This window comes from Lepus europaeus, chromosome 6 (assembly GCF_033115175.1).
Source record: "Lepus europaeus isolate LE1 chromosome 6, mLepTim1.pri, whole genome shotgun sequence".
Classification (NCBI taxonomy): domain Eukaryota; kingdom Metazoa; phylum Chordata; class Mammalia; order Lagomorpha; family Leporidae; genus Lepus; species Lepus europaeus.
The window spans coordinates 104,179,004-104,194,569 of NC_084832.1; the positions used below are offsets into that span (position 1 = coordinate 104,179,004).

Genomic DNA, 15,566 nt, shown 5'->3' on the forward strand with positions numbered 1-15,566 from the left:
CCTCACGGGGGCAAAGCTTTTCCTGCATGTCTGTTCAAAATTGTTACTTCAAAAATTATTATTTTCATTGTATTTGAAAGGCAGAGGGAGACAGTCAGAGAGATCTCCTATCTGTAATTCATTATCCAAATGCCCACAACAGCCAAGGCTGGGCCAGGCTGAAGCCAGGAGCTTGGAACCCAATTTGGATCTCCCATGTGGGTGCCGGGGAGCCAACTCCTTGAGTCCTCACTGCTGCCTTCCAGGATCCATATTAGCAGGAAGCTGGGATCCTAAGTGGAGCCAGGACCCAAACTCAGGCACTCTGATAAGGGATGTGGTGTCCCAAGCAGCGACTTAACTGCTGTGGCCACATGTCCACTCCTGTCCAAAAGTTATTAATAGAATGCTTTATTATGTGGACAAAATTCTCAAAAACTGCTCTTGTGTCTAAGTAAACAAAGGAATCGAGCAAAGGATGCAATGAAGAGGCTTGAGGCCTTGCTTGGAAAGGTTCCAATGAGCAGGCCTTGAAGGGACCCTCGGTTTCTCTGATGGTGGAATGTGGGCCTTTTTGGCCATTTGGAGTTGAGAGACCTTAAGGATCACCTGGGCCAAACGCCTATTTTTGTAGAGGGGAGTGTCAGTGGATTGCTTCAGCCCATGGATGCGTGAACCGGGTTTGGAGCAGTACAGGCACACTGGGTCTCAGGCCACCACATTCTGTGGCTTTGTGCTGTGTTCCTAGTAAACGCCAAGGAAATTTGAAACAGTAGACTTCACCCTCCCTGGCACTTCCTCACCTGGTCCATTTTAATCATGAGCCACCAGGTCTGAGGGCACAGAGATAAACACCAGGGAAGGTGGTGTGTATGGGCGCATTGGGTGGTGACCGTCAGGTGTGAGAAGAGGAAGTCGTGGGAGGTAGGGGATGAGGGAAGAAGGGCCTGATGGACTTACCAGAGGGCACTTCGAAAAGTTCTTGCAAAATGGAATTAAAGGCTTAGTTCAGTTGGGTGCAAAAAAATTTCAAAACCCAGGCATTCTGGTATGTGGGCCACCCTTTGCAGTCTTGTGGTCTGCTTTGGATTGAAGGTACTAGTGGCTGCTGTCAGGCACCCCCAGAGCAATCCTTGAGTTGGCCATGGGCTCTTATTCAGGGTCATCCAAACTTATTTCCTCTCTCATTTCTTTGTAGGGACCTCTGTTGCAAACACCACAGGTTGCCAGCTCTCTGGGAACTACCCGGAGAGCGGCCATTTATGGGAAGTATCCTCTTCAGGGCAGGTGCATCAAGTGGGAGCAGCAGAACTAAGACAAATCTGTTCATCTGAGTGGCGCTGCATTTCTCCTATGAAGGAAAGGGAGAGGCAGCAGTTGCTGGGAGTAGCTTGGCAAGCACTTCCTTTTCATTACCAAGTTTTAATTCTTTTAAAAAATTATTTATTAGAGAGAAACTCTAATAAATTTATCAGAGAGTAAAACTCTGGTTTACTCCCCAAATGCTTGCAGTGGCTGGGTAGGGCTAGGGCTGAAGCCCAATCCCTGGTTACCGCGTGTTTGGCAAGCACCTAACTACTTGACCCAACAGTACTCTCTCCCAAACTTTGCACTGGTGGGGAGCTGGAGTCAGGAGCCAGAGCTGGGATGCGAAACCAGGCATCCTGACGTGGAAAGTGGGCATCTTAACCACCGGACTACATGCCTGCTCCTTATTACCGAGACTTAAAATGTGCCCTTGGGTGGAGATGTCCCAGCTGAGTGAACCAGTGTCAATAGAAGCCCCCTAGGGTGCGGCGCCTACTGGCATCATGTGTGTTTCTGTGAGCCCTACTTCAGAGAAAGCCCTGGAGCTTATTCTTGGGCAGAGTCTGGCCCTGCTGTGTTGGTTGTGGGATGTGTGCAGCAAACTATTCTCTGGGTGTGTGTGTTGAATAGGACCAGTGTGCATTTACTCAGGGTTCCCACGCCACAAGGGACCCAGCTTACACTGCTCATTGCCAAACCTAGTATTTGGGGGAGGAAAGACTAGATGAAATTAGGGAGAAGTTAGAATTATAGCCTATTAAATCACACACATTTTTATTGATATTTGGGGCGGACAAGAAGTAGTCTAATAAAGTGTTTCTTGCTGGGACCTCTGAGGATGAGCCTCGATGAATAGGCAGGATTGACTTGTGCTCCACGTCATCTATTGGGTCGACATGAGTGCCACCAGGTGCGGGAAACTGTTAACACCACCACAAATAAATTATTTGTTAATTCAGCCCAGTGTTGGTCTAAAAGATCAGGAATTCCCTGAGGATGAATGAGAGAGGCCTGGGGAAGGTGGGTGTCGCCCCACGTGGAGTGTGGGTTCCCACAGGAGCGTGATGGGTCACTCGGTCCTGTGGGCTGTGCCTATGGGAAACTGTGGACCTTGTGTTTTGGTGACTTTCTATGTAATTTTAAGTGTCTGCTGTTTGCGTGATCATTGTTCCTATAACAACCAGGATAGTGTTTTTTTCTCTTTGTTTGGAGAGTGAGAAGGGGAAAGAGAGAGAGAGAGAGAGAGAGAGAGATAGGGAGATAGGGAGATAGGGAGATAGAGAGAGGGATCGAGATCCCATCTGCTGGTTCACTCCCCAAATGGCTGCAACCACTGGGGTTGGGCCAGGCCTAAGCCAGGAGCCAGGAACTCCATTTGGGTCTCTCACATTGTGTGTCAGGGCCGAAGTACTTGGGCCATCTTATGCTTCTTTCCCTGGCACATTAGCCTGTAAATGGGGCAGCCGGGAACTGTTCGTGGACACTGGCTTAACCTGCTGTGCCACAACTCTGACCCACAACCAGGACGGTTTACAGTTGTGCAATGGCTTACTCTTCACCAGGCCTGTTCCTCTCTTCCTTCCCCTCCTCTTCCTCTGTCATCACCTCCACCATCACTTATTTATTTTTAGAAAGAAGAGAGGAAGAGAGAGCACTTCCATCCACAAGTTGATTTCTCAGATGGTCACAGTGGCTGGCTGGGGCTGGGCGGGGGGCTGTGTGCTCGGTCCGGGTCTCCCCTGTGGGTGGAACTCAACCAGCTGAGCCATTACCACTGCCCCTGAATGTACACATGAGTGGGATGCTGGAGTTGGAAGCCGACCTGGGTATTAACACAGGCGCTCTGCTGTGGGAGGCAGGGGTCTTAACCACTAGGCTAAATGCCCATTCCAGAGTCTTCCATGTTTCCTGTCAGCCCTTAGTGTTCTCTCACTAGTGATGTCGTGCCTCTTGGTAGCTTTCATTTGGGGCCCTTCATCTTTTTCTGAGAAGCCTTTCTTTTCCTGCTCTGCTTTTCTCCTTTCTCTCCGTGCCTAATTGCGCCTTCATTACGTGGTTGGAAGTCTTCGAGGTTGTGTCCAGCCTCAGGGACAGATGCTGACTTTGCCGGCATCACTCCCTGTCCAGTCTCTTCTTGCCCAACTTCTTTCCTCTTTAAAGTGTTCAATCAGAGAACATAATAGCTTTTCATCTCCTTGAACCAGCCCTCATGCACATCTTTAATACTGTTTGTATGATTTCTGGGAATCTATTTGAAGTCTTTCTGCTGTTTCCTGATCCCACCCCACTTCCCCCATCAAAGGAATAGACTTTTTTTTTCCCTCTTCCCTTCTCTCATAATAGCCTGACCATACTGGCCTTTTTCTAATTTACTCGAATGAAGAGAGAATTTTGACCATCTGACTTCATAAATTTCTGAATTTGAACAGCTTTAATGAAGAAGATTTTCAGAGCAGATGTAGGGGAGGAAGTAGAGAGAGCAAGGAGGTCGTGGAGGTAACAGAAGGGGAGTTAGGGAGCATGATGCAGATTTCCATGAAACAGACTGGGAAACTGGGTCTGCAGCGTGGAAATGGCCTGGCTGAGATGGCGCTGCTTGACTGTGGCCTTGCCAGTCAGACCTGGGGCTCTGTGCTGGGTCCACATTCCTCCGACCCCATGGGAGAGGAAGCTGGATAAAAAGCACGCAAGACTTCTGAGAGCTTAGCTTCCTCACTAGGACTCCTGGGTATAGGGTTAAACCCTTTTGTGTGGCCCTACAGACTAAGTATTAGTGCTCATAATTATGGCTTCCAAGTTCAAGTTTGAATTAGGAGATTTAAAAAATGAGAAAGAATGCAGTGTATTTTAGATAGATGTTCAGAAACAACTGGCATAAATTTTTTTAAAAGATTTATTTAAAAGAGCTACAGAAGAAAAGACAGATCTTCCATGCACAGGTTCACTCCCCAGATGGCTGCAACAGCCAGAGCTGAGCCAGGCAGAGGCCAGGAACCAAGAGCTTCATCTGGGTCTCCCATGTGGGTACAGGGGCCCAAGGATTTGGGCCACCTTCTGCTGTCTTCCCCAGGCCATTAGCAGGAAGCTGGATTGGAAATGGAGCAGCTGGGATGTGAACCAATGTCTTTATGATTGCTGGCATCACAGGTGGTGGCTTTACCTTCTGTGCCACAATGCTGGCCCCTGTGTTAGGTTTTAAGTTAAGCTTCAGACATCTGGATGGATGATTTAGGAAAAATACTTTAAAAAGTTATTTTTAAAAATTTATTTGAATGGCAGAGTGACAGAGAGACACACAGAGAGACAGAGATGGAGAGAGATCTTCCATCTTCTGATTCACTCTTTAAATGGCTGGAGCTGGCCAGGCTGAAGCCAGTAACCAGGAACTCCATCCTGGTCTTCCACATGGATAGCAGGGGCCCAAGTATTTGTGCTATCATTCACTGCATCCTCAAGTGCATTAGTGGGGAGCTGGATCGGAAGTGGAGCAGCTGAAACTTGAACTTCACTCAGTAGGGGGTGCTGTCATTGCAAGTGGTGACTAAACTCACTGTGCCACAATTCTGGTTCCCACAATGCTTTCCTCCCCAGTGCAGACTCAGAACACTTAGCCAGTACCTCTGCATGCTCCCGAGGCCTTCTGTACTCCTCCAGGTATTTTCCCTTTGTATGGGGGTATCAGACAAATGGAAAACACCTCATTTCCTGAATGACCTAGAAAGGGTGTGTTGCCCTGCTGGTGTGAGTGCCCTGCGCGAGTGTGTTCAGGTATGTAGGTGGCGCTCCAGCGTGTTTCCAGTCACCGCTGCTTTAGAATTTGAGTTGAGTTTTATCATTGTTAAGTTGTTCTTTGGTTCTTACCCATAGAGCTCACTTCCCTTAAGGGGATTGTAAGTTTCTGAGAAGAGGGGTCCACTCCCTGCTGTATTGTGCAGTGCTCCTTGGAGAGGAGCCCAGATGCTGGAGCAGACACACTCCCGAATCTTGGTTCTTGAACATGAACTTGTTCAAGTGACTTAATCATGAGCTTGTTAACGCACCTGAAGTGGTCATAAAAATTCATGTCTCAGAGTTGTTGGGATATGTAAATTGCCTAATACCACACCTTCTACTGTTGAGGGGGAAAAAAAATCCTTCTGTGGCTTTGAATCTTCTCCACAGCAGGTGGATCCAGAAGGGACTAGACTTTCTCTAGTCCTGTGCCTGCACTGTACGAGGGTATAGCAAAAAAATTTTGAAATTGTGTCTTCAGCAAGCTCATGTAAAATGGGTTTGTTGAAAAACCATGCGTGGCTCACCAAATGGCTTTGCACCAAAATGAGCTTGTCTTTTAATTCCATGTTTCCATGAACTTTTTGGAGTCCCCTTATGCGATTGAGAATGTGGAGCTGGAGATGTTAATGGTCTTGCTGAAGCTCACACAGTGGCTCAGTGGTTATGACCTGCTATGATCCAGGCCTCTCGAGGTGACTGCCCACCAGCATAGTGCTCTGTCTCTCTATCCCTCGGAGGTGTTCACACAGCTGGGGTCACCGGGTGCTCAGAAAAGCTCCCGTTTTCACTTTAATCAAGCACAAGACTCAACAACAGGAACCATGCGCCAACTGCAGCTACATGATCGTAACAAATGCCTTTTGCATCTTACAGCAGAGTTTTGAAGGAAATAACTGATATGGTTCTGAATAGGTTTCCAGAGATGAAAGAAAAGGGGAAAAAAAAAAACCCAAGTCTGGGAGTACTGTACAGTAACTCTAACTTGCGTTATTACTCAGCTCTCAAGTATCCGAATGTATTCAGGGGGCTGCTTGTTCATACAGTTGCTTCTTATTTGCCACTGGGGTGAGACTTGAAAGAGAGCATCAATTCTTGAGTCTGCTTTTGTTTAACAGCCCATTCCATGTCTGACCACAGAACAGACACTGTTTGCCGTGGGGTGGTGAATTTCCCGTTTCAAGAGCAGGGAGTAGATGGCCCTTCATGGGAGTTTAATTATACAGAGGAGTGGGGAAAAAGCCAAATTTGTTACTTTGGGGCATGTGGGAATCTTTCAGAATTTTTCTTAGATGCTGAGCGGCTGAAGGATCTCTCTGCTGCAGCTGTGTTCTTTTTGGTGGGTACTTAAAATGCGTTCTTGAATCTTCTTTTGTGTGAGAGGATGTCAAAAAGTTTGTGGAAAATAGAATTTTTAAAAAGACAAGTTTATTTTGGTGCAGAAATTTTTTTTTTGAAATTCATGATGATTTCCTTATAATGTGCATTTTCCACGAACTTCTTAAAAGACCCCATGTAAATACATGTTAAATGAGATGAAATGCAGACTGGAAAATGACCCTCCTTGAGGAATGGTGATCCAAATAGTATGTTCGTTGTCTAGTGTTCCTTTCCCATGAAATAGGTGTGGCCAACTTCACACTGTTGAAGAATGAGCTGAGCTTTGGGGGCAGGTGTTCAGCATAGTGGTTAAGATACTGCTTGGGATGCCCGCATCCCACAGAGTGCCTGAGTTCAAGGCCGAGCTCTGCTCTGGATTCCAGCTTCTTGGAGGCAGCAGATGATGTCTTAAGTACTTGGGTCCCCGCCACCCCTGGGAGATCTGGGTTGGGAGATCCTGGCTTTGCCTGGTCTAGTCCTAACTGTTGCAGGCACCACTGGATGGAAGATCTCTCTCTTTCAAATAAAATGAAAACAAATACAATCTTAAAAAACTAAAGGAGAGCTGAGGTTTGGAGACCCACTGTTTGCCCCGCACTTCTGCAAGCCACAGATGAGAGCTCCTGAGCTCTCAGCTACCTTGCACCCTCTCCAGGAGGTTCCGACAGGCTGTGTAACTTTATCTTCCTGTGCCTGTCTTTCTGATGAGGTCAGTAAGCCTTGCTTCACTCACGTCGCCCTACGTGAGGCAGCAGGAACCCAAGATGAGATGCTGACTGTAAAGTATTTCCTGGAAGAAATGAGCTGCAGATAGAAATCAGTCTTGCAATGAGAAGATCAACTCCCAGAAAACAGCCTGCTTGTCTCCGAAGTCACCTGTTTCCCCAAACACTTCCTCTTGTTCCCTGGTGAAAGTGTGAGTCTCAGTATGGCGGCTGAAGGTCTGGCCCTGCCGCGAGAGGAGAGGGAGGCTGTGGGCTGCCCACTTCCCTGCAGGTGTGGCCCCACAGAGGGCTGGGGTCGCTAACGAAGAATCAGGGTCAGGAGACGACTGAGAATTAGCATGGTGTCAAGTCCAGTGATTAACACTTGGACAGGTAGATCCACCCTGGCCTGGCCAGAGGAAGTACAGTGAGGACATCTGTGAGAGGCAGACAGGCGTCCTTGAAGCTTCTCTCTGAACTGTTGTGAGGAGCTTAGGCTGGGGAGGGGAACTTCTTCCAGTCCTGGTTCCTTGCTGATTGCGTTTTTTTCTAGACCCCTGGCCTTTCCCACACTGCCCCTGACCATCTCCCCCCACTGCATCCAGAGCAAACCGTGTTGCGGTGTCTCCTGGCTCACCCACGTGGCCCTCTCATTGTTTTCCTGTATTGATTTGTGATCACAGGCTGAGCACACAGAAGGACAGGTGGGAGCTGTGTCTCCCTGGGGTGGACATTGGGCCACTGGGTTGGATGCTTGCATCTCTTATCAGAGTGCCTAGATTGGAGTCCTGGCTCTTCTCTCTGTTCCAGTTTCCTGCTTGTGTGCACTGTGGGAGACGGGAGTGGCCTGAGTGTCAGGGTTCCTGCCACCCAGCTGGGAGACCTGGGTTGAGTTCTACTCCAGGCTTTGGTCTCAGCCAGGGGCTGTTGCCAGCACTTGGAGAGTGAACCAGTATATGGGCATGCTCTCATAGTCTCTCTCTCATCGTCTCTCTCTCTCTCTCATAGTCTCTCTCTCTCCCTCCCTCCTCCCTTCCTCCCCCCTCCCCTCTCCCCTCTCCCCTCTCATAAACATTTTTATTTATTTATTTATTTTTATTTTTGACAGGCAGAGTGGACAGTGAGAGAGAGAGACAGAGAGAAAGGTCTTCCTTTCTTGCCGTTGGTTCACCCTCCAATGGCTGCCGCGGTAGGCGCGTTGCAGCCGGCGCACCGCGCTGTTCCGATGGCAGGAGCCAGGTGCTTCTCCTGGTCTCCCATGCGGGTGCAGGGCCCAAGGACCTGGGCCATCCTCCACTGCACTCCCTGGCCACAGCAGAGAGCTGGCCTGGAAGAGGGGCAACCGGGACAGGATCGGTGCCCCGACCGGGACTAGAACCTGGTGTGCCAGCGCCGCAAGGCGGAGGATTAGCCTACTGAGCCGCGGCGCCGGCCTATAAACATTTTTTTTAAGTGAGTTTTCTCTATGGGTGGCTTTGTGTGTTTGTGCCCGAGTCCCTGCCGCAGGGTTGAAGGATTGGACCCCTGGTGCCTTTCATAGCTGCTGTCTCCTCCCTTTGGCTCATGATCTAGGAGATTTGAAATATCCATGTCGTGAGTGCCCGTGACTAGTGCGCTGTGTTGTTGAGACCCGCGATTCTTCTGACTCACGGGCCTTGAGTGACACCAGTGGCCCGTGGTGGTTGGGGACATCTGTTCAGGGACCACTCTGACTTGGCGCCCTTGAGTCTGGTCTTTGTACTCAATGAGGTGCACCTGCTAGAGAGTGGTCACTTGGGAATCAGATCTGAGGAAGCGATTCCCCAGCATGGGTAAATCTCTTCTCCCCGACTTTGAGGCATGAGTGACCTGATTTGGCTGAGCGCAGCTCCCGTCCCCTGGCAGGCCGCCAGCTCCTTGTTTGACTTTGTGCCGTTTGCTCCTTCCCTTAGTCTGCTGACTCTGATACTTCAGGATGAGATGCAAGGAGGGAAAGTTGGAAAGCACTCGTTGGAAAGGTAAGAGCGTTTTCCCTCCGAAACAGGCTGCCGTTCTCAATGCTGTGTCGGGCTTTGTTGAACCTCTCAGGCTCTGGGCTACTGGCTGGACTGTGTGTTAGGAGTTCTCTACCTGCAGAAGTTAGCTGTAGGTCAGACCCCACTTTGGAACATGATGGCCTCTGGGGAGAATGTTGGCGAGTGCAGCCCCACTGGAGTGATGATCCTCTCGTCTTTTCAGCATGCTGTAAGGCATCTTTAACTTTCATCCAGACGGGCAGGGACATGGGCAAGGGGACCCAGGTGTTAGGTTACGTCCCAAGTAGGGCACCTAGCGGTACATCCATCTCACAGGCTCCCACTCTTTCTGGCACCTTGACATTACTGAGCTGCCTACCCTTAGAAAATGAACATGGAGCCCTGACATTGACAGCAGCATATTTGTTTATCATCTCCAGATGCGTGGCAGTGTGCTCTGCTGGGGAATATGTGGCACAAGGCCTCAGAGAGGGAGAAAAAAAGCCTTAAAAATGCAAGGAGGAAAGATGGGCATTTGGTACAGTGGTTAAGACACTGCTTGGGACACCTGTCTCCCACAGCAGAGTGCCTGAGTTCAAGTCCTAACTCCGCTACCCTTTCCTGCTACCTGAGAAGCAGCAGGTGATGGCTTAGGTATTTGGGTCCCTACCACCCATATGGGAGACTTGAATTGAGTTCCAGGCTCCTGGCTTTGGCTTGGCCCAGCCCCTAGCTATTGTGGGCATTTGGGGAGTGAACCAGCAAGTGGAAAATCTGTGTCTCTGTTTCTCTGCCTTTCAAATAAATAAAGATAAATTGGAAAGAATTTCTAAATGCAAGGAGGAAGAGAGGTTGAGAGCCAAGCAAACCCCACCGAAGGCCTTGTTTGCAGCAAAGGAGGAAGAGACTGAGCTGATGGCACAGGCCACTGTTAACATCAGCGGGCTCTTCTGAGAGTTTGTCTGTCTGCAAACTTGGTCAGATGGCCCAAGGAAGCTTCTGTCGAGTAGGGGGTAGTGCCTAAGTGTGCTTTTGTGGTTAGCCATGGTGTCGAACAGTCTGAGTGGAGGAAAAGGTGGGCTGGGCACATTTTCATTTCAGCTGTGGTCTTCAGAGTTTGCTGTGGAGGAGGTGTGAGTGGGTGAGAACATTGTCCTCTTGCCTCTTGGTTGGTTGATATCTAGGTTAGAGGTGAATGTGAGTTCACAACGCGGCCTGTTTCTTATTTGGGTGCCTTTGACGATGACCTGCAGAGCCTGGTGTGGGCAAACCTGGGTACCTTATCTCGATGCACACATTTCTGATCTAAGTCAGCACGTGGATGGCTGCAAAAAAGGCGTCGCAGCTCTTGATCTGGAATGGGGGTCTGTCTGTCGTTAGGTCTCATATTCTATGGGTTTTCCTCCTTTTGTCTTTTTGGGACTTCTTGTGAGATCTTTGTTGGCAAGGTGCTGCTGCTTTGGGGACGTTCTGGCTGCGTTCCTTGCAGGTGGGCATGCATTGATCCAGCAGGCTGCGTATCGGCCGGTTTGCTGTGCTTGGCGCTTCTGTAAGACCTTTTTCCAGAAGGGACCCTTCTCAGTGAGCCCAGGTGTCCCCAGGGCACAAATTTCAGACTTTGGGGGGAAAGTCACAGTTTCAGGTTCACTCTTGGTCTGCATTGAAAGATTTTTCCACACACTAACACCTAGAATGTGGGTTCTTTGGGTCAGAGAGATGTTGCTAGGCAAGGTCACTGAAGGCTCAAACGTACGAACCACCACTGTAGGTTAGAACTGGTGTGTTCTGGGGAGAACAGTGAGAAGGGAGCTGACACAGTGCCTTCATGTGCTATTTTTAGCTCCAGTCATGTCTGTGTGGTGTGACTTGTGCTTTCTTAGACATCATTCTGCTTTCCTTCCAAGGGTTTTTTTTTTTTCTGGTGACTGTTTGCTTGCTCTATGCACACACACATTGCATGCTCATGGGATCATAAATCACAGAAATTGTGGCATAATCTGTTTCCTAGCATATAGAGAAAAAGACTGCAGAAAATGTAGCCTTGTTGTAGTAAAGAAACCTTTACATATAGGTGTAAAATATGTCTCCTTGGAGGATTGGCTTTGTGATGGGTTATAAACGGATTGTTAAACAGCAATGTGAGGGGCTGTTAACAAGCTGTTTCTGAGAGCGTCTCCTTGGGCTGGCCTGGAAAGGTAATGTGGACATATTGCTGCTCTGGAGGAGTTTGCCTGTGGTGTTTGTATGTTGGGAGTTGGTGAGTGTGTGTGTGTGTGTGTGTCTCCAGTGCTGAACGAACTGAGGAGATCATTTACAGTGTTGTTTATTTTCTCCTCTGCATTCTAAACTGGGCGATGTTTTGCTTTATTTTTTTCAGCTGGCTTAGATGAAGAGGCATTTGGTCAGCCACAGGGTATAAATCAACCAAAGTTCAGAAAGCTTCAGTGTGTTTATGATACTAGCCGCTTTCAGGATTTATGCTGCAGAATACCTGCATGGATAGGTAAACCACGTCCCCACCAGCAAACTAGCATTTGGGGTTCCAAGTTCAGCAATGCAGGGTTACCATGAGGCGTCTAATCTTGTTTGAACTTCTTTTCACATTCAGGTGACAGAGCTGAAAATCACTCCCTGCCAGTTTCTGCTCCTTTGGATTTTCATGGAAGAGAACTCTTTCTTGTTACTAGGATGCCATGCTTCGCCTGTGTTAGCAGCTGCTGTGTTATAAAACAGGTGTCTCATGTAATCCTCTGACGGGATCAGTGTGCTGGCCTGGCAAAGCCTTATTATCATTGTTGTATTTGTGTCTTTTGTCCCACAGAAGTCAGATACTGCCAAGAGGGTTGATGAACAGGATTAACGCGAAACGACATGGCAGCTCTTCTTGGTGGAGGTTTCTGTTACCAGAAATCTGCCCAAGAGTCATGTCGTAAAGACAGGGCTAAATAAAACCTCAGGATACAGATGCCAGGGAGGGACCATCAAAATTAGGATCGTAAAGGAATAGTTCTGCCAGGTCACCTCCATGTCATTTTTCAAAGGCCAGCTTAAAGCCAAGGTCACCAAAGAAGCCACCCAGGGCTAAGGGTAGCAAATGATGACCGTTCTCTCATCCGTGGCACTCTGGTCTGTTTTTGCTACTTTTTAAATTTTTTAAAGTATATTTTCATTTTCTATTTGAAAGACACATACACACACACACACACAGAGAGAGAGAGAGAGAGAGAATAGAGAGAGAAGCAGAGATCTTCCATTAGCTGGTTTACTCCTTTAATTCCCCCCAATAACCAAGACTGGGCCAGGCTGAAGCCAGGAGCCTGGAACTCATTCCAAGTCTCTCCTGTGGGTAGCAGGAAGCCAAGTACTTGAACCTTCATCTGTTGCCCCCCAGGGTGTGCATCAGCAAGAAGCCGGTTTGGAAACAGAGTAGCAAGTACTTCACCCAGGCACTCTGCAAGGGATGCCGGCCTCCCAAGTGGTGACCTAAGCACTGTGCCAGATGCCTCTGCACTATTGTTTCTTAAAACTACGGGATCCAAAGCTTCATGTTGATTCCGTGCTGTGTTTGTCCTGCAGGGCAGTCTGGTGCAGGCTGACCACATTTTTCTACCCTAATTGTCGCTGCTTTCCCTTTTACCCCACATTTGTCAGTCGCTTCTACCTGTAGGGTCTTCCTACCTCTATTCCGTCCTCTTCAGTCCATCCTGGAGTGATTCTTTGCAAATAAAATGATTCTTTGGGGGCTGGTGTTGTGATGTATTAGTGTAGGTTAAGCAGCTGCTTGTGATGCCAGCATCCCATATGGCCACTAGTTTGTGTCCCAGCTGCTCCATTTCTGATCCAGCTCCCTACTGATGTGCCTGGGACAGCATGGAAAATGGCTCAAATGCTTGGGCCCCTGCACCCACATGGGAGACCCGGAAGAAGTGCCTAGTTCATGGCTTCAGTCTGGCCCAGTTCTGGCTGTTGCTGCCATTTGGGGAGTGAACCAGTAGATGGAAGATAGCTGTCTCTCTCTCTCTCTCTCTCTCTCTCTAAATCTGCCTTTCAGATAAAATAAATACATCTTAAAAAAAAAAGATTGCAATTAAAAATTTGATATTTGATGATGTCCCTGCAACCCAGCTCCTCCTCATGTCCTCCAAGGCCCTTTGCAGTCTGCTTTGCTAGTGACAGCTCCCACCTCCCTTGCCATGTTATACTCCAACCTATAAGTACCTACTCTTGTCCCAGACCTCATGCTGAACTTTCGCACCTGGAATCTTCCCCTGATCCTTTATCTGTGCGGCAGCCAGCTCGTCATCGGAAGCCCATTTCTTAAGCCTTCCCTGTGGCTGCCAGGCACGGTGTCCTTTGCACAGCCTGTTGAACATGCACGCCTCTGTTCTTGACCGTGATCCCTCCGCAGTGTCGTTGCTTGTCATCCTTACTAAAATGAAAGCCCACTGAGGCCAGGAATTTATGGAGTCATATTTTCTTTGCCTGGCACAGTATATGCTGGTTGAAAGGAGTTTTTAAAATCGGCAAGTACTTATTAAGCTTCTATCAGTTTGGTGGGCTTAGTGGATGCCCGGCTCTGTGATAAATAACACAAATTCCTGGCACAGTTGAAATCTTGGGCACATAATGTTGGAAGGCAGAGGAAGAAAGAACGGTAGGGACTTTTTTTTTTTTTTTTTTTTTTTTTAAGTCATGCCACAACCACATGGCAGGGCCAGCACTACCTCTCCTAGTACCTCTGGTGCTCCTGTGAGGTTCATGTGTTTAACATTCACCTACACACAAGGCACCTGCTCAGCTTTCTCTCCTGGGTGTCCATCTTTCAGAGAAGGAATGGAGACAACTGGAAAAAGCTTGAGAGCTTTGAGGTAGGATGTGTTGGGACAGCCCCACGTGAATGAACTTAGCTCCCAGATCATCTGCTGGCATGGCCCAGGATGTCTCCGGGATCTGGGGACGGAGCTGATGGCTGTTTGCTATAGCTGTGTGCAGGCTGGCCATAGCTGGGTGTGACACTCTGGAAACAGTGGCCATCACCCTTGGGAGGGGCTCCAGTTGGCTTCCCTCCTCCTTGCCGTACTAGCTCACTGGCAGAGATAACCTGACAAAGCGGCGCAACTTTCGGAGCCTTCTGTGAAGTCTGAGATTGCCTTTCTAGGCGAAGGGAGGAAGGTGGCCCTTTCGTGGGGTCAGCTCTGCTCACCCGCCTCCTCCAGCTCCCGTGGATTCTCATCTGCAAGTATCTGAGATGAAGATCTCTTTTTGCAGCTCTTATTTTCCTACCACTGTGTTGCTTGGGGGCACTGCTGCATGACTGGAGCCACAACTCAAACTCACATCTTCCAGACGCCAGAGGACAGCTCCATGGTGTTTGTTTAAAGAGGAGGCAGAGTGTGTTAGGTTATGACGCCGATCAGTGTGATCTGATGTGTGTGAAATAGGCCAATCAAATGTCAGGTATTTTCAGCTCCACGCACACACACTTGGACCACCCCCACAAGCCCAAAGTGCTCATTTTGCCCTAATTCTTGTTTTTGACATATAGCTAGGATTCTGGCCATTAGGATGTGTGAAAAAGTTCCAGCTTCCTGACCCAATCAGACTCCAGCAGGGATCCTTTTACAGTTCCCCCAAAAACTGTCACATAGTTTCCTGACTACCTGCCAGGGGCTTTCGTGTCCAGACCCCCATGGCAGCTGCTGTTGGCCCTGCTGCCCTTGACCTGATCCTGGCTACAGGTGGCTCAGCCTCCATGCTGCTTCTCTCGATCTCACTGTCCTCACAGAGAGCCTGAGAGCACCCCTGCTTCTCTCTGATAGGCTCCCCGAGGGTTGGGAATTATTGTAGGAATGCTGGTGTAGGCCTCTGGGAGCAGAAAAGCCAGGTCTGTGTGTCAGTGTGAAAAATACACACTTCTGAAGCTGCTGCGGAAGGTGGTCGGTAGGTGTGTGCTCTCCTGTGGACCCTCGGCTTCTTCACCTTGAACATGGATGATGGGATGTTGTCAGTTTCCCACAAAGACCCTTGCTCAGTGTCTTCACTGCCAAGGCCGTTGATTCCAACACCATCTCCTTCTCTCTCTTTCCTCCTGACTTCTTCCTGGTGAGCTTAGGGGTCAGGGACTCTGGGGACCTGGAACTGAGTGCTCATGAGACTTAGGTGTATTTCACAGCCTGATCTTGAGACCACACCCCCACTTAGTTCTGTGCTCCGAGTTCTGGCCACCTGCTTGCGAGTGCACTTGTGAACCACCACAGCTGGAGGGCTGCCCGCAGTGGTTTCACCTGGAGTTGCTTCCACACTGGACCTGCCTTGGAGAAGATTTCTGGCCCCCTTTTTTCAGGAGCTGTTGAATGCAAGCTGGAGTGTGGTAATAAGTGGCCATGTAGCTGTGCAAAGGGCCACCTTCCTCTTCCCGCCACTCCAACCG

General features: G+C 49.0%; 1 protein-coding gene across 4 annotated transcripts in view; it reads left to right on the forward strand.

Annotated features, from left to right (window-relative positions):
• ETV6 (ETS variant transcription factor 6) overlaps positions 1–15,566 on the forward strand; it is a 272,788-nt gene that overhangs the window by 3,577 nt on the left and 253,645 nt on the right. Inside the window, exon 2 of one of the 4 annotated variants that reach the window (XM_062194833.1) lies at positions 9,074–9,139. The exons of the other annotated variants lie outside the window; for them this stretch is intronic. The gene's annotated coding sequence lies outside the window, so the exon portion shown is untranslated. The remainder of the gene's footprint in view (positions 1–9,073; positions 9,140–15,566) is intronic. 4 annotated transcript variants of the gene reach the window in all.